We start from the raw sequence: 19,565 nt of genomic DNA on the forward strand, positions 1-19,565 counted from the left end.
TACTGTTGTTTTAAAATAAATTAATAAACAATTTAGAAATTCCTCAGTTTTAACTTTTGACGTGATAAATATTGATAGATATAACCCCTATAAACAAAGATGCCTAGGGGTCCTTGATAATTTTTAAGAGTGTAGTGGGGTTAGTTCTAAGATCAAGAAGTTTGAGAACCACTGCCCTGCAATAATACACATCCAATTAACACATTCATTAGAGAGAAGATTTAGGCTCTTTCACCTCCACTGGCATCTCACGGTGTCTGAGTGTAAGTTTAGGTGTCTTCCTCTCCCACCAGCTTACAGGAACCAGAGCCATCATCAGCCCAGAGCAGGTACATGAATGCTTGCTGAAAGCACGAATGGGGCAATTGGGAGGATAAAGTCACGTCACAGGTTCAGACGCCCTCCATGATCCCAGACCCTGCAAACTGTAGCTGCTCATCTGAAAGCGCAGCACTCCATGGGTACCATTAGGAGGACTGATCTCACACTGGTGTCCACAGCCTCATCTCTGGGCATCAATTGATTTCACTGCTGGAAACAGCATCTTACCTTGGCCAACTTTGCATGGTTATCCGCAGCCGGGTACCCCAAAATAACCAGTATGGGACTGCTACACAAATAATTACAATTCCCAACTCTAAATACATGCACCGTCATCTTGATATTAACCTGTCTATAAAAATGGAACTTGGAGCAACGTTATAAAAATATAACGTGGGCAACTGTTAGTGGTAAATTTATTAAGGTCGTACTAGCACCACTGTTTTCTACAGTCACTACCCGCTTGGTTAAGATGTCTGCCCTTTAATTTATTATAATCCGTATCTCTATAAGAAAATATCAGTTCATTTCAGAAGTATTTGTAAACTGCGGGCAGATTTTTTTCACAAAGTTTCAGCTGCCTGGAAAGTGTAGGCTCTTAATCAAGCAAGGAGAGAATAGATGGAAATGGGGACAGATGGCTTAAGGGACATCACACACACCTGTTAATCTGATCTAGAAAAGTTGGTAAGCACTTAGTGTGGGCTGTCTTTCCTTCCCTCCCTGTGATGGTCAGTGATCCTGGGTAACTAAGCCTTCCCTGCAGATTCCAACTTTCCTTGGCTTGGTCTAGAGTGGGGTGGCAGTGGGAGTGCAGGGGAGGGAGCAGGGAGATGAAACAAGCATTTCAGTTGCATGGTGAAGCCATATTCTCTAACCAGCTTTACCTAAAGGTGGCAGTTTGACTTCCACCTGCTTGGCTCCTGTGTCCAACTTGAAGATTGGAAGGTGGGAATGTTGTTTATGAACCTCTTAGAACCTGGAAGGTGGGAACAGAGTGGGGTGGTGGTTGGCAAATGAGTGGAGAGGCAGCCTGCAAAGATAAAACCCCAGGCTTCTGCTCAGCTTTGGGTTACAAAGCTGGGTCTACCCCGGGAGTGCAGTGGGACCCATACGAGCTTTTATTTTCTCATCAGCTAAATGCAGAAAATAATGCCCACCTTTCAGTGTTATTCTGATCATGAAAAGAGAAAATGCATAGCTTGGGAGAGTGCTGCACACTTAAAAGACTCTCGGGGCACGCTGCTCTTTTCCTATACTCAGGAAGATTAGTAATTGCAAAGTGATTATTTTATTTGCTCATCGTTTTTCTCTCCCACCCGTCTGTCAGCTCCACAGGGGCAGCTGTTTTGTTCACCCATCTACTCAGAAACCAAGCACAGGACAGACCTGGCACATAATAAACACTCAGTAAATTTTGCGTGAATGAGTTATTGAATGGTCATTATTATTCACTGCCCTGCAAATTGCCTTAACAAGTAACTCCATAATAGTGTTTTTAATGTAGCTGTTGGTACTGACAAACATATGTATATTTACCTGAGAAACACTTTCAGGATTAAAATGAGACCTTGATTCTAAATATGGAAAGCCAGCATAATACATACCGTTCAGCCTTTCTGCTAACCATTACCCTTTTTCTCCTCCACGCTGGGGTGGGGAAATGTCATTATGGATACAGGAGATAATCCTAGTTTGCTTTGGTGTTAAATCAGCACAAACAGCATGGACACTCTTTCAGTCTATAATTTGCTCAAAAAGATCAAAGCTGAAGCTAATAGGGCCCATGGCTCTAGGAACTGAGATGCTATTTCTAACTGATGGGAGGGACAGGGGTCTTAGAAGGTATCTCTGTGAAGTGTTTGCATCAGGAGGACAGATTAACTTGTTGCTAAAGCTTCAAAACAAGTTTGGATGCCTCAGGTATCTGCCCTCAGCCAGCCAAGGGCCCCTCCTTGGCCTGTCCATTTTAAGCCATTTAGACATAGTGAGTATGTATACTACCCTTGGCAAGTCTCATGTTGTCCTCAATATTTGATTGGTCCTGATCATTGCATCTGCTTAGTAATCTGGAAACGAAGATGTTTCTTCTCAGGTAAGATAATGTCCCTGGGCATGTTGAAGTGCAGTACAGCCTAGTGTGAGTCCTGGCTTCAAATCACGAGAGCCAGGATTAGGGTGAAGTGAGTGAGGCTCTCACCTTAGGCACAAAATTTAATGAGGAACCAAAAAAAAAAAACTCGGTAATCTAGATAAATAATTGCTTAATGCAATTTAAAAAAAAAATCAAGATTAATGCAAAAAATCCATGATGAGCAAAATAGCAAAATTTGAAATAAAGGCAAGCTCTGAGGGTCAGGATGAGGTGCAGTGACCAAGGTCCAGTCATGCAAGTGCAGAGTCAGATCTTGTCTGTCTTTTAAATTTTGATATTTTGCTCATCATGGTAAAGCTATGGAAAATATAATGCTCAGTTTTGGGAAAGGGCATTTACAACCACTCCCAGTAAATTGGTGCAACATTCCAAAGGTCAAGAATTTGGCAATAAACATTATTAACAAGCATCCATTCCCTTTGCCCTGCCTAATATTACCTCTAGAAATTTATTATAAAGGAAGAAATAGAAAAGCACACGAAGATTCACATATAAGGACATTTCTCATAGTGTTGTTTATAGCAAAGAAGAAGCTGGAAACAACCTTAGCATCCAGCTATAGGGATTGGTTAACTAATTGCTAGCCCGGCCATGGGATGGCATGTTATGTTGTCATTCTTTACATTCATCACTTCTCAGCAATTCTATGCCATGTGACTAAATATGGTGTGTGTTCTTCGTTTAATTATAGGAATAGAGTACTGTACTCCAGAGGAAAGGAAAGAGATTAAATGAAATATAAATTAAGTTTGAAGCATGCTTAATGATGTGGGAAATGCTCATGTAGTGATCTTAGGTTACAAAAGGATAACATAATGTTTATAGCCAAAGGATGTTTCTAATTCTATAAAAAGGAATATTTAAAAACGAAAAAGGATTTGTACAAAAAAAAATGTTTGAAATATACTTGCTCTTGCTGAAATGAGGGTGATGATGTCTAATCAACTCAACAAACTCAACAGTTGTTACCATTACAATCAGAGAAAGAGTTTATACATCAAATCACCAAACAGCCAACAAAGATAATAGCACAAATTTGCTGGAGGTTTTCTTTCCTCTACTGTAGTGGCAAGGCTACTGCAATGAATATTGAGCAGGGAGAACTATAACTTTTCCCCTTACTATCTATTGAAAATCAAAACTGCAGGTAAAATGTAAACACAATTACATTGTCTCTTTTCTGCAGGCATTTGTGATCCATCAAAATAAAAAAATCAGAAAAGAAGGAAACAAACAGTACAGTGACTATGTGGACTAGAAAAGAGATGGAGTAAGATTTACCACTTGTGTTTTCCAAATTGTGTTTTAGACAGTTACTTTACTGAAAAAGTGAAAATGGAAGTGGGTGGGAATTCAATTATCTAATCATTCCACTGATGCCTCATTAATATTAGATAAAACATTTATTGCCCATGCAGTAATGTTTACCTATCTTTGGATGGTATTATTTTAATTAGATATATGCACTTCACCAATAGGATAATGTGTTTGAGCAATGGTGGCTATAGAGAAAACCCTATTTTTATCACTACAACATATAATTTCTATTGAAAATATTTACAAGTTAAATTGGAAATCTCCATTTAGAAAGAATTAAGAGGTCCACCGGGATCATGGTACAGTGAGCACTGCCACATATCAGCTGCATAAATTTTCATTTGCTCTTGACAATTCCCTTTTCTATTACAGCTTGGTTCAACTCTTGGATCTTTCAAGCTCTGATTCTCATTCCTAATCCTCAACAACTTTGCTCCCCATGTAAGAGACTGGTCATTTCCTCTTACTCCTGAGAACACAGCTGAACTACATTTCCCAGCCTTCCTTGCAGATACCCTAGCCATGGACTAAGGACCGACCAATTACCTGTAGGTATAAGTGATGTATGTTCCATGCAAATCTCCCACATGCAATCTCCAGCCCCTTCTCCATCTTGAAATTGCCATGAGTTTGATACCTTATGTGTCTTGGCAGATATTAGCCCATATCTCGTCTATGCTGTAATTATGGAATTCTATGTGTTTACATAAAGCATTTTTACTTTGTTGGAGCAGTTGTGTCACTCTTTACATTTGCTTATCACTTTTCAGCAATTCTATGCCATGTGGCTAAATATGATGCTTGTTCTTCTTTCAGTTACAGGAACAGAGCAGAGAACTCCAGAAAAACGGAAAGAGATTAAATGAAACATAAATTAAATTTCTGTTTCTCCTGCAGAACCAGAAAAAAAAAAAAAAAAAAAAGATAATGCTGCCCTGTTTTTAACATTGCATGAGTTAACCTCAGTTTCAAATACTACTTGAAAATAAAAACTTTAGCAGTTTTAGAGACATATAATTGGACCATCCTCTTTTGAAGAATAGGTTGCCTACACTAACCCTTTCCCTACTCTGTGATTTCTTTTTCACAAGACACTATGACAAATGAATCCTTGCATGTCCTCTACAAAACATAGATCGTGCATCTTCTACTTGTTTGCGAGGAGAAAGAATAACAGTGAAGTAGTTTCCAGTGATTGTTTGAAAAAAGAATAAGGGAACCAGAATGAAATGGAAAAGAAACCTCACATTTAATAAAATATGCAAATGTTTCAAAAGACAGATGCTCAAAGGAAGGAACTAGCTTTACCTGCACTCTCCCACATCTCCAAATTTCTGTCTTCGAATGCAGCAAACCATAAAATAAATGGGTGAAGCATCTTTCTTTGGTTTTCTATTAAAAGTTTAATTTGCAATGCACCCAAATGTGAGTTCTGTTCCACTCTTTGGAGAAAATTGATGGATCCTTTGCCGTGGAGGCAGCACAGGTTGGTGGCTACAGAGAAGGTCATTCATTTCCCACTGTGACAGGAGGCAGACCACAATGGCAGCTGCAAACACACTTGCTCCTGGAGCTATGGACATTTGGGACACTAAAATAAATTGATTGTACTGAAAGATTCTTTCACTCTGCCCACCACATCATCTTAATGGGGAATTCATACCGCTTTGAGATGCATTTACTGCTGAAATGGAATGATGGCTTCTAAAATTACTTCAGTGCATATTGAATTGTACATAAGTTTATTGGATTATGGGACAACATTTTGGTTTTAGACAGAAGCCACTGGACTCTGAGTCGATTATTCCTTTGTCAAATCCAGGGATGTGAATCTCGGCTTTGGCTCGAAATCTCCATCTCTTTCCTATGCTTGAAATACCACAATTTCTTAAACTAAATTCGCAAATATGCTTTAATACTATAATCAAGACAGAAGAATTTTGCACACACTTGGAGTGAGTAATTCATGCAAATAAAATTCTAAGAAAAGGATAAATGAGCAAAGACAGGTAACTGCAGGATAAAATGGTATAGCTTTCAGACTTAAGTTCATACTTCTTTCAGAAAGCTCTTACAACTCTCTCTATTAACCACTTCTAATTAAGTATTTATTGAGCATCTGCTGTGTGCAGGGCACTGGACACTTACTCATTTGCTCCATTCTCTCAAGAAGACTTGGTTTTGGTGCTTTACAGATTCAATTCATTTTTCATTCTCAATCTCATTTTGGCGACATAGCCTACAACCATTTAAAAAAAGCTATTATAGGTCATGTATTATTTATTTCATTATTTAGTGTAATGCAACATGTTTCTCTCATGATAATTCCTTATTTTTAATATACTTAATTTTTTAAAATACTTTCCTTTCTATGGTGATGATTTTTATTTTCACATGGCTGTGGCAAGCTTCAGACAGCAAAACCTGTGGAAATACCTAGTGCTTTTGCTTGTACACAACATTAGCTTTTTTCCTTCACAACAACTCTGGAGGCTGCTAGCTAAAATAGTAGGATCCCATTTCGCAGATGAGAACACTGGCTCTGGAGATGAAAGGATATTTCATAAAGCTGCCTAACAAGTTGGTGATTGGACTAGACTGGAACTTGCTCTCCAAACCACATCCCTGCACTCTCCCCACCAGCTGCAAATGCCTGGAGCATCAGAAAGCTGGCAAACAACAGGGGAGAAGGACCCCTGTTTACATGTGATTCCCCAGCATCAGGCAAGACCAGGTCAGAGATGTTGGTTTATATCAGCAGGTCACACATGGAGAAGGCTTTTCCTCCCAACCTCAGAAGATCAGCTAATGGACCACTGTTCTGAAGCAGAGCAAGCTGTGGCAGATGTCACCACGGCCGCTGCAGTTCTGATACTGCCAAAGGGGACCCAGGTACACTGTGCAGTAGATCAAATGGAGAAGCTCCTGAATCAAATGTCTTGGTTCTAAATCTGTTTCCACTTCTCATTATCTCTTGCTGAGTATTTGCTAAAATAAAATAATTCAATAAAATAAGAGAGAACAAGGCACTAAGGCAGTGAATCTCACTCGGCTTTCTTAGATTGAGGAAGTTGGTGTCTGTGCTGGCTTGAATCTGTTATGTACCCCATAAAAGACCATGTTCTTTTAATTCACTAGTGTAGGGGCAGACTTACTGTGGGTGGGACCTTTTGATTAGATTGTTTCCATGGAGATGTGACCCTGCCCATTCAAAGTGGGTCTTAATCATCTTTACTGGCATTCTCTATGAGAGAATAAAAGGTAGAGACATTTTGAAGAGAGCTCAGAGACACTTAGAAACACCCTGGGAGAAACAAGCAGAGAAGCTGAGAGAGACACTTTGGAGAGAAGCTAGGGTATGTAATCCAGAGTTTGCCCCTGGAAGAAGCTGAAAGAGAAGCTAAGACAGAAGCCCAGAGACTTTTTGGAAAAAGCCACTGAAACAAGAAGCTAAACCCAGGAGAGATGTTTTAGCACACTCCGGCCATGTGTCTTCCCATGTGACAAAGGAACCCCAGATGCCATCAGCCTTTCTTCAGAGAAGTTATCTTGCTCTTGATGCCTTAATTTGGACATTTTCATGGCCTTGGAACTGTAAATTTGTGAACTAATAAACCCCATTGTAAAAGCCAATCCATTTCTAGTATATTGCATTTTGGCAGCTTTGGCAAGCCAGAACAGTATCAACTAAGGGATGAACTTATGCTGGAGCTTTGTCTGCAGGAGCCTCCACTCAAAGGCCCCTTTCACAGGCAGACCAGACCACCCAGGTAGGTTTGCTGGTGGGGGTGGGTGGTCTCTGTTGCCGGGCAACCAGGTCCCAATGCCAATTTGCCATCTTATCTGTGATGTCTGGACTTTCCAGGACTTCTGGAACTTGAGTGCTAAGATGCCACCAATAGCTCTCTGCAGATTTTTCTACTGCTAAAATCAATTGATAAACACCTCCATCTACTCCTCTGAGAGAGAAAGAGAGACATGGGAATAGGAGGGAGGAAGGATGGGAAAGAGAAAAGATAAAATAACAAATGGTTTAAAATTAATGTCTGTCACAGGCATTCAGGAACAATGAATGTATTATCAGTTGAGACAGACACAAAACCAGATCTCTAAAGGTCTGCTTTGCTCCTTATTCATTATCTAATCCAGCACCACCATCCCCCAAGATAAATTAGGCCAGGAGAAGTCATGTACCAATCAATCCCCTTTCTTTCAGGCCATGAAAGAAGCACAGGTTGATGAGGGACACTCTAAAGAAAAGTTTGAATTTAACAAATGCTAATGATGCTTCCAGGAGCTCCATGGTCCTTGGTGGAACTGGCCAGCAGGATGCTTTACCTTTCAAAACATCTTGTTTTTTTTAAAAAAAGCAACCTAGGCTGTTAGTGGGTGTTCACTTCCAGCATTGGTGTGAAAAGGAGGATTAGAATATGAATTGATTATCTGAATAAATGTGCATTAAACATTTCACTTGGAAAAATAAATTCAGTAAAACAATATACTGAGTATAGGACAAAACATATGTATACAAACAAAATTATATATATTTATATATAAACAGACATAAATCTTGAAACGTGCCATACTACACATTTTTATAATCTCTTCTGCATTTGCATATACATCTGAAATATATTACAAAACATATATATTCTATACCACATATGTGTATGCAGAGACAAACCAGGTTCATTCTGAATCCTCTGTCACACTTAGAAGACTAGAGATAATGCCATAGAATAATAAATATTAATGATATATATTTTTTTCTCCTAAACTTATTTTTACTTTTTCCGTATTGGGAAGTGCTTTCCCCAGCTAATTATGAAAATAATTCATGCTTACTGTAAAAATCCACAAAAATAAAAGAGAGTAAAGAAGAAAATAAAAATATACTAGCTTACTGTTCAGAGATAACTTTTGTTAACATTTTGTATATTCCCATCTGGGATTTTTTCCTCATTATTTACCAATTTGTCATGGGCATGCTTCCATGCGAATCAACAGAGAGCTACCTAATTGTGCTTAATGCTTCTAGAGTATTCCACTCTAGGAATGAAACAGAATTCATTTAACCAATCAAATAATATTGAACTTGTATGGGATTTCCAATTTTCCACTGTTATGAGCAAGACATGAGTTTTAAAATAGTCAAAAAACAATACTACAGGAGACATACATATGTCAAAAAAAGTGATGTCTGAAAAATTAAACAGCAAGTAAATCTTACCCACTGTTAGTTGTGAGGTGAATGAAATGGGTAAAGTAATAGCAGGTAATAAGGATAACTCCAAAGCAATGTCTTCCCCAAATTTCAGTAGTGCCATTTCTAGTAGGGAAAAGTAAAAGGAAGATATAAGGTAGGAAAGAGCTTGCACAATTTATAATCTGTCCCCTCACCAAGCCAAATATCCCTGTGGGGCCCTCATCTCACCCCTTAACTGTAAATACAGCAAGGCAAAGAGACAGAGCGGAGGAAAGAAAAGCCAAGAACATAATTACAAGCCTTAATTTCTAAAAGTGTTTTTGCTGCAAGCTCTCTAGGTAACCTTTTCTAGCAGCTTCCATTGAGGAAGGACCTTCCTGATATTCCAGTTTGCTAATGCTGCTTTTTTGCAAAACACCAGAAATGGATTGGCTTTTATAAAGGGGGTTTATTTGGTTACAAAGTTACAGTCTTAAGGCCATAACGTGTCCAAGGTAAGGCTATAGATCATCAATCACCTCAATGCCTGAAATTGGAATAAGGTAATGCTAGAATGCTAATGCCTTCAGGCAACTGCCAGAAGCAAACAGTTATTCTTTTTCGGTTACATCACCCTAAGTTTTAAATTATTTTTATAAATAATTTTTTGAATACCAGATGTGAACACTATAAAAAATAACTAGGCAGATTCAAAACAAGGCAAAATGAATAATAATCAGAAGAACAGTAAAAAATAGAAACACATGAACCCAGAGCAATTGGGATCATCAGTCGCAGAGTTTAAAATAAGCAAGCTTATGTTGAATAAGAGAGAAAGCAAGTTTGAGAATTTCAGTTAAAAAACAAAATAAACATATAAAAGGACACTGAAAACTTACAGTATCCCATATAGAATAATTGAGTGGTAAATATAACTAAGAACTTGGTGGATGGGCTTACCAATAGATTAGAGACAGCTGATGAGAGAATTGGCAAACTGGAAGATAGGGTAAGAAAAAAATTCAGAATGAAACATAGAGGTAAAAGGATGAAAAAATAAAAGAAGCAAGAGTAAGAAGCATAGAAGAAAAAGTAATGAGATACAACATGTGTAATTGAAGATCGGGAGTAAAGAAGAGACATAATGAGGCAGTAGAAATATTTGAAGAGATAATAGCTGTAAATTTTCCAAACCAGATTCAAGAATTCCAACAAATTCTAACCAGGATTAATAAAAAGAAATCTAAGAAATATAACAGTCTTCAAAAAAACTAAAATTGACATCTCCTTGTTTGGATTAAGATAATCATTTCTTTAATCTCCTTATCAGGTATCCTAGAAACAAAAGTGAATTCTCCTTCAAAGAAGGTGATATCATCCAAGGCTAAATTATCTACATAAAAAGTCAAAAGGCATGTCTATAATTCAATAAACAAATCATCTGGAATGCAGAATGTCAAGGTTGACTCAAAACCCAAGTTTTAATAAAACATAAAATATGAAAAGTCACATGAGAAATCCCAATATTGGTGTTTCAAACATAGATTTTAAAATAACTGTGATCATTATTTTCAAGAAATGGATGATAAGATAGGGAAATTTAGCATAGAATTAGAAATTAGAAAGTGAAAGAACCGAGTAGAAATTACAGTACTGAAAATTATAATGACTGAAATTAAGAACTCAATAGACAGGGCTAATAGCAGATTAGTCACAAATGAAAAGAAAATTAGTGAAATGGAACATGGGTCAGTAGAAAATATACAAACTGATGTTTGGAAAGAAAAAGGATGAAAAATACAGAAATGAACATAAGTGACATATTGAACATGGTGAAAAGGTCTTACATTTAATTAGAGTTCTGAAAGACATATACAGGGATGTTCAAATCAAGATTTTTGATAATTGCTCCAAACTGGAAACAAAGCTAAATGTCCCGTAATGGACTATCATATAGCAATGAAACAAGAACTTACTGAAGCTATGCTCAATATGAATGAACCTTAAAACAATGCTGAGTGAAAGAAAGCAAACACAAAAAAATACATTCTGTAAGGTTCCATTTACATACACAAAAAGATTAACACTAAATTATAGTCTTAATCATGCATGTTAGGTGGTAAAACACTAAATAAAAGCAAGGAAGTGAATACCATATTTGCAAAGATATTGGTTACCTTTCGTTGACGAAGAAAAATGGTGGAGGGTTTCTGGCATGCTAAAAATGCTATATATCTTGACTTATGTGGTAGTTAAAGGGGTGTTTGCTTAATGATAATTCATTGAATGCTACATATTTGTTTTCTGCCTTTTTCTGTAAGTTTACAATAAATAAACATTTTTTTTTTTGAATAAAAAGGAAAAAGGAGAATGAATGTTTTGTTTTGTTTTGTTTTGTTTTCATTGAGCAACTGGGTCATGCTATTTCCTGATATGGGGAGACTGGGAGGCAGGGGATTTGGGACATCTCCTAGCCTTAAAACCATGAGCCAATAAAGTCCTATAGATTAAACCAACCCAGTGCATGATATTTGCTTCAGCAGCCAGGAAACTAAAACAGAGAAGAATTCAAGTGTCGTTTTGGACATGTTAAACTCCAGACTCTTTTGAGACAACAAAGACATCAGCTAGGCAGTTGGATGTGTGAGTCTGGAGCAATAAGGAAAGGCCTTGGCTGGAGGTTAAATGTGGGTGCCCTCAATTTGGTGGTTTTCAAGGCCTCAGGGGAAGGGTGGAATCCTACGGACAGTAAGCAGGCTGGTAGAAATTAATCGGCACTGGTCTGAATCCTGAGGAGTGTCTGGACATAGAGAAGGAGCTGTCAGCCAGCAACACAGTTTGGAAACAAGGCATATAAGTCCCCAGAAGCCCTAGGAGGAGAGGGTGGAGGGATGAGTGACGCTGAAGGGTGTCAAGTGCTTGGCTTTGGAAGAGTAATCCTGCCTTATCCTGATGAATAAGGAACAGCCTTATCAATGAACCAGAAATATTCCATTAACAGGAACAAAAAAAAAATCAGATGCGCTTTAAGAAGAAGAAAAAAAAAATCTTTTGTTGCAAAAGCCCACATTATTGGTCCTATCCCAAAAGGCTGATTCCCTTGGCCAAAATACATTTTCCAGCCAACTGTGCCAATAGCTTAATGGTGAACCCTGGATAAAGAAACTGTATTCTAGTACCCCAGTGAGATCGGGAGTGGGGTTGATAGGAGAGAAACATGGTTACTCTTAAAGTTAGACTGAGTATGGCAGTCACTTACAGGTTGAGATTTCTTAACCTCAAACCTCCACCAGACTTTATTATTTTCCAGACTACCCAAAATTTATTCCTCTAGAAAGTACTGGCCAGCGTCCTCTTCCCACTTGCCTCAGCTTCTCCAGTTTAAGCTTATTGCTCTCCTCCCTCAGCATTCTGTATTTTCCCTCCCAGAACACTCTGTACACCACTCTGTAGTACTGAAAAGAAAGGAAAACTGCACTGCCCAGTGCATAGTAAGCACTCAGTAAATCCTTGATAACAGAGCTGTGCTGTTGCTGAGGCTTCCCTACCTTTATGCAAACGTTGGGACTTATGAACAGCTCTCATGAGGAGTGGTGGGAGAAAATGGGTCTGGGAGCAAGGAAAATGATTTGGAAAAGGCTGATTTAGGGAGGTACACTGAGGAGCCTAGGCCAGGAAGCGAGAGGTCTGTCTCAGCAGAAGTGGTGACAGTCGAGGAAAGGAGAAAATTCATGGGAGAGGGATTTAATTTGCTCCATAGTTCCTCCAAAGTTGGAAGATGGTGGAGGAAGGCTGATAAATCAGATTTGCTATATGAAGCCAAATGCTGCATCCTGGGAAAGACCTGGCTTGTTCCCCCCACCCACCCACCCCCAGGGTAGCAGCATAACTCAGTCCAAGGGCAACAGCTGCTGTTAAACTTTGCTAAATCTCTATTTCACTTTCCTGTTTGCCCCACAGGTCCACTGAAGTACCAAAGTGAGACTGTAACAGATTAAGAAACCCTAAGGATGATCTAAAATGTCAAGTGCTCCTCCATGCTAATAATATGCATCTGGAATACTTCCCAGATGAGAGAAGACACGCTTCCCTTTGATTTAGAGTTGGAAAGATGACAGAGTGGAGGCAGAAATCATGATGAAAAGAAAGGCATAAGCCAGGTGACAGCTTCCCATCACACAAAGAAACCAACAATAGAGAATCAACAAATTATGTGTGATGTTGGCATCAGTGGCATAAACAACCAGCAGTACCACCTACAGCAACTGCTGAAAAAATACAGCCACCTGCCATGCCGTGTCTGGGCTCTTAAAGGACCTTTAACTTATCTTGGATGAAATGCAAACTTCTAGATCCAGCATTCAAGGCTGTTACTCTTTGCAGATCAAAGAAATATGCATGTTGGCCTTCAATAGCAATAAATCTTATTCCATTAAACTGTGATAAAAAGAAATACACTACTACTGAACCATGCGCCTGCTATAAAAATGCCTCATTCTTTCTTAGTTTGTAATCCTCTCATCAGCAAGAGGTAGGTCCATTTTGATGAGACCAGAGAAAATACAAGGTAAGGCATTCATTTCCAAATGGTGTTCTGCAGAGCTGTAGGGTTTTGTAGAGGTGTTTCAAAAGTTCTACAAAACTTTTATTCACATTTCATTTAAAAATACATTTAAAAGCCATCATGTGCCCTCAAATGCAACATATATCATTTATGAACAGCAGTTGTACTAGCTTGTGCTTTCGAAATAACATTTTTTCCACGGCGAGGAATAAAACTCCATGTGCCCCCTCCATGCACACTTTTAAACTTCTTGTTAGTGTGTATCACTGATTTCAAAAGATCTGGTTTTCTTTGAATTCAAGCCCTGTGCCTGGCTGTGCAAATGTACAAGCAAGTAGATTCCTAGAGCTTAAATCCAAGTGTCCAGATGCCGCTGCTCAGAGAGAGCTTGGCCCTGTGGCTAGTCATGTAAGAGAACACAACACATGTCACATAGCATACTGACAAGATGACATTGGATAGAAAGGATGGTATTTCTTGTAAAGTTTCAGTGTTCTAGTAGTCAAACCTCCTCAGGTTGCAAGTGACAGAAACCCAATTTAATCTAGCATAACTGAAAAGGAAACTTTATTGTCTACTTCCCAGAGTACTTTTTTTTTTTTTTAACTCATCCTTATAATTTCCGTGTGTGTGCTCATTCCACACACATTCCAATATTCTCTGGCCTGGTTCCTTGAAGTAAAAACTACATTTCCCAGACTCCTCTGCAGCTAAAGTCCCCAAGGTTGCTCAGGCTCTGTCTGAACAAGATGCAAGTAGCCAAAGAGGAAGCCACTGCCAGGGAGGAAATTGGCCTTTCTTATAAGCCAGAGGCAGAAACACTTGGTTCTTCAGATCATCCCTGGGCTGGTTCTAGTGTCCAGTTCCTCAATGTTGTGGATGCTGAGCTGTGTGAGGTGGTGGCAGTGAAGTTTCCACTTACAGACTCGTGGGGCAGTTGGCTCTTTCTCCTGGCTAATATATTCCTAGTCATGTAGCCTCCGAACCTAGTTTTCAAGATCTTCTGGAGATTCTATAAATTACCCCCAAATCTCTATTTTATAAAAAGTCCTTTCTACTTAAATTAGCTAGAGTGAATTCTGTTGTTTGCTACTAAGAACTGTGATTGATACAGCATGACTCTAATTAATGTGTTACTGAAGTACACAAAGGACTCCCAGACCTGTCTCTTCAGCCCAAAAGAGGGCTCTCCTGGCAGAGATATCTGACAGTCTCCCAGAAAAACCCACCCAGATGTCCCATAATCCCCTCAATCTTCATAGACTTCAAACTAAACTCATAATTTCCCCCTTCAAGACTGCTCCTCCTTCTGTTTTCTTTATCAGGCACTATCATTTTCCCTGTCATCCAAACCAAAATCTGAGAATCATCCTAGATTTGTCCCTCTCTTTCACCCCTAAATTTTAATTAATGATAGTCCTATTTCCTGAATATTTCCTCTATATGTCCCTTCCTCTTTAATTGTACTGCCCCATACCATATTTCATTCCTTCACCATCTCTTGCCTAGATAAATGTTTCTGTCTTCAGTCTCACCCCTGACAAACCTTCCAAATATTCAAATATAACTCTGTCATCTCTTTGCCTGAATAGATTATATGGTTCACCCACCACTTTCGTAGTTCTCAAACTGGAGTGAATGGCGTAAAACCAAGAGCATGAGTGGCAGAGACTGACTGAAGACTTATCAAATTTACTTTCTCTTTCTCTTGGCATTACTGCTAGACTGTATTTCCCAGCTGCTCTTCCATTTAAAGGGCTTAGTTATCTGTCAGACCAGACTTGAAATACTGGCTCTGCTCTTGTATTAGTTAGCTCTTGCTGTGTAACAAGCAACCTTCAAACCTAGTGGCTTAAAAAACAACCATGTCCATGGTTGAGAGTATGAGAGTGTATTTTACAATGTACGTCATTTGTCTCTTCTTTTTCAAGAATATGAATCATTCCAACTGCTAGTCTAAGACATTCCATTTTATAGGTATGGAGAAGGAAAGGGGAGAGTAATGTCAAATTTCTTTCCTACTAATTACTGGTCAGATTCTTAGCTGCCTCTTCTTGGATTTCTTCCAAAAAGAAATTATTTTTCTACCTGTTGATTACTTTGCTTATTGTGGACATTTCACTGATATTAAACAAGGCCATGTTCCATGTTTAAATCACTTTTCTTTAGCTATTTGTTCCAGGGCTATATGAGCCCTAAAATGTAACTGGGCTTCAATGGCATAGTCTTTGTAGTTTTTTATGTTGTCTAGGGTTTTTTTATTGCACTGGCATGATCTCCTTTTGGGTAGTGTAGAATTCCCAGTTCATAGTAAGTGTACGGCACAAAACAGTGATCATATTTAAATACTTTCTCCTTTTCAATGACACAATTAAAGTACATCTCAGCCCTCTTATATTTGCCTGTTTCAGGCATATAACTTTCAGTACATTTAACAAACTTGTGTTGTCCATGCCATACTCTTTATTTGAATTTTCTTGTAAAAGAACTTGTCCTTTTTCAATTATTGATAGCCAATTTGAAATAAGGTCTAGTCTTTTGCTCATGACTTGGAAACCACTCAAGGCACAGATGAATTCCAGAATGGGTTGTGCTATCAACCAGCCTGAGACGGTGGCATAGTACATTTTGGCAACAAACTTTTCTGTTGGCACAGAAGTTCCTAAAATCTTTATTCTCAGGATATGTACTTTTAAGAATAGAGCAATCACTGCCTCACAAACTGATTTTACAAAATCAGAAGGAAGCAAGGCCTGTATCATACACAGCTTTACTGTAAGTATATATTGCCTTGGACTACCTGCTGTTTTGAGACAGTAGATCAGCATATTGGTAAACCTATTTCAATTCCTGCAGAAAAATGTGGCACTACATGAGTTCCTAGCAGCAGAAGTGATGTAATAGCTTCCATTCATTCTGAACAAAAATGCATGCTGTAATTTTAACTGTGCAGGTTCAAAACATCCTTTCAGCATACTAAAACATGCATGAAAAAATGTAAGTATGACCCAGTTTGGAAATTTTTGGAGGAAGATTATGCAGAGACCCTCTATGGCAGAATTGGTAACCCCTTTCAATACCAGAAGCTACATAGATGTAATTGTAAGAAAAGAGTAGAGTCAAAACACTTAAGATATTATTTATATGGGATTCAGATGCATTCTCATGAAGCAAAGCCAAGCCTACCTCTCTATCACCAGCAAATTCAACAACAGTTGGTAGTTTAAGTGACTTTGGTAGCACAAGTGATAACATCAAATTGAATGTTCCAAGTCCAAATTTTATTCCTCTATTGTGGGCTTTGCTTTGGTAGTTAGGTGTCTGCAATATTACTTCTTGACAGTCTTTGTATATTTGGTAACTTAACCCAGCATTGATCCTGCTTTTAAGAAAACCAAGCATAATTTCATCCTGTATAAATGGCACAGAGGATTTCAGGATCAAACCCTCAGTATCGCAGAGTTCTGCATGGAGTTCCTTTTCTTTGACAGCCTTAATTCCCTGTTTTCTTACTATGTGAGATAAAGTCATTATCCTAGATTTTCTTTGGAAACGGTTGCAGGTTTTCAAAGCTTCCTTTACAGCAGCCATTCCAATCTGTGTATCTGTGAATCAAAAGTCAGGTTGCCTTGACAGCCATAAGATACCATAAATTAAGGCATGGTATGTGCTGTTATTAGACCATGGGATGGATGAGATTGATGGCATCTGAGAATCCGTTATTTAGAAATAAGTATAATCCAGTGGTGCGTTCTTCCAGGGAAGTCACTAGTTCATGGTTGTTGCCACCGGAATAATTTCATAGGCGTCTTCAAACTTGCTTTCCTTATCATTTTCCCCTTAAGTAGAGCAAGGGACATATTTGCTTCCCCACTTCTGAGATGGGAAATAACTGAAGTGGAATGATGTGGCTGCAATGAGGACAGCTCCTGCTCCCCTGACGGGGTCACTTCTTCCACCCAAAGCTCAGCCTGCAGTGTTGCTCTTACAATGGAAGCAAAGGGACAAAGAGCTGTGCAGTGCGGCATTAGGGTGTTCTCATCCTATTGCTCATAAACTCACAGCTCCCCAGTCCACAGGCAAAATACTGTTGGATAGAATCCTTAGGGTTTCAGCATTTGAATCTGAGGTTCTTGTTTTTGTGAAAATTTGTTTTTCTGAGGTGTTGCTTCTTACATGTACCAGGTTGTTTCTTTCTCTCTGATGAGCCCCAAGAATCACAGAGTAGCAGACCTGTCAGGTAGTCCAGCAGAAAGGTGGGGATGGCTGCATCATCAGCAACTAAATTTTACAACCTTTCATAAGGCCGGCCTAATGCATCTGCAGTAAGATTCCTAGAGCTGAAGGTCCCTAAACTGGGGAAAATGGAAGGGGAAAAGGGAGTAGGGAAAGGGAAGGAAAATAGGGACAGTACCGGGAAGGGGGTCATTATTTCTTACAAGTCTACAGGGCAGCTAGGTGGTTGTGCTGCTCTAGGATTTGCTCAGCTTGCTGAGGCATCTGCCCTGCAGTGGGCCAGCTGGAGGCTGCCTAGACCAGGAGTGATTCAGCAGGGATGACATGCCTCTGTTTCACATGTTTTCTCATCCTCCAGCAGGGTAGCCCAGGCTTGTTCTCACAGCAGAGCAGGGTTTCGAGAAAGAGCAGAAGTGCACAAGGCCTCTTGAGACCTAGGCTCTGAGCTGGCCCACCCTTTCATTGCATTCTTTTGGCCAAAGTAAGTCACAGCCACAGGACAACCCAGTTTTAAGAAGAGGAGAAATAGGGTCTACCTCTTAACGAGGAAAGCTGCAAAGTCATATTGCAAAAGGGAGAGAGCAAAGAATTACAGCCATTCTTGCAATCAAATTACCATGGCTAATCACTGGGTATGTGACCTGAAGTATGTTTCTTCTCTGGGCCTCAATTTCCTCATCTGTAAAATAGGAGAGTACCATGCCCCTCATAAAGTTTCAGGAGGCATTAAGTGAGATAATGGATATAAAGCCCTTAACAGAATGCTTGGCACAAAGTAAGCACCCAATAATTCTTCACTATTTTTTTTTTTCACATCTCCCTGCAGTGTGACTTTCACATGCTATAAGCTCAGGAAGTATTTCTTGAACAAATTAACCATGCACCTGGCTTCAACCACCAGCTGGAACAACGGTCTTTTAATGTTTCTAGAGCCATCGCAAGCCCACATTTCTTACACTTGGTCCCTGGACATTTGAAATCATTCTGTTCAAGCTTGACATAGAATCCTCTTAAAATACATCCTCCAGCTGTTCAAACACAGTCTGCACTCTGTGCATAAAAACAGGGGAGAAAGAGCACCATTCATGTTCCTCTAAATAAACTGACTGGTGCAGTCTTTCTGAACGAGAATGTGCATGAAGCTTGCTAATTAGGGCATTTCGAACTTCCATTTTCAACAGATAAAAAATTGCCAAGAGTTAATGTAAGAACTCTTCTGCTGATTTGCTTTGCCAATTTTATGCGGTAGATTGACTGCATTAATGGTCCCAGTTTTCACACTTCACTGTACCCAACTTCTTTGGTGATGACTTCCACCTTGACTCTGGGCTTGTTGTGTAACTTGCTTTGGCCAATGGGATAGTAGCAAACTTGATACAAAATAGGCTGGAAAAAGGGATTACTTTCTTCACTTCCTCTTTTTATGGACCCTTATCACTGCTGTGAGGACATTCCTGAGTTAGCCTGTTGGAGGGATGTGTGAGATATGTGGAGGAGAGCTGAATTACTCTAGCCAAGACCATTTTAGACCAGCCAGACCACAAATGTATAAATGAGACCAGACAAGATCAGCCAAGCCTCTTGCATATCAGAAGAATTATCCAGTCAATCCATAGACTTATCAGAGGTAATACATAGCTGTTGTTTTAAGCCACTAAGTTTGGAACAGTTTGTTATGCAGCAGTAGCTAACTAATACAGACCCATACCATGATCCTCATTATCAATTCTATCATGAATTGCTTTCTCTTTGTTTTATACTTTTAGGAGGAAGGAAAGAAAGATGAA

At 39.1% G+C, this 19,565-nt stretch overlaps 1 protein-coding gene and 1 pseudogene across 3 annotated transcripts in view; both read right to left on the reverse strand.

Moving 5' to 3' along the window:
• Positions 1-19,565, reverse strand: part of KAZN (kazrin, periplakin interacting protein) — an 857,604-nt gene that overhangs the window by 829,536 nt on the left and 8,503 nt on the right. The window lies entirely within an intron of this gene.
• Positions 15,698-18,714, reverse strand: LOC119528211 (annotated as a pseudogene).

Source organism: Choloepus didactylus, chromosome 2 (genome assembly GCF_015220235.1).
Source record: "Choloepus didactylus isolate mChoDid1 chromosome 2, mChoDid1.pri, whole genome shotgun sequence".
Classification (NCBI taxonomy): domain Eukaryota; kingdom Metazoa; phylum Chordata; class Mammalia; order Pilosa; family Megalonychidae; genus Choloepus; species Choloepus didactylus.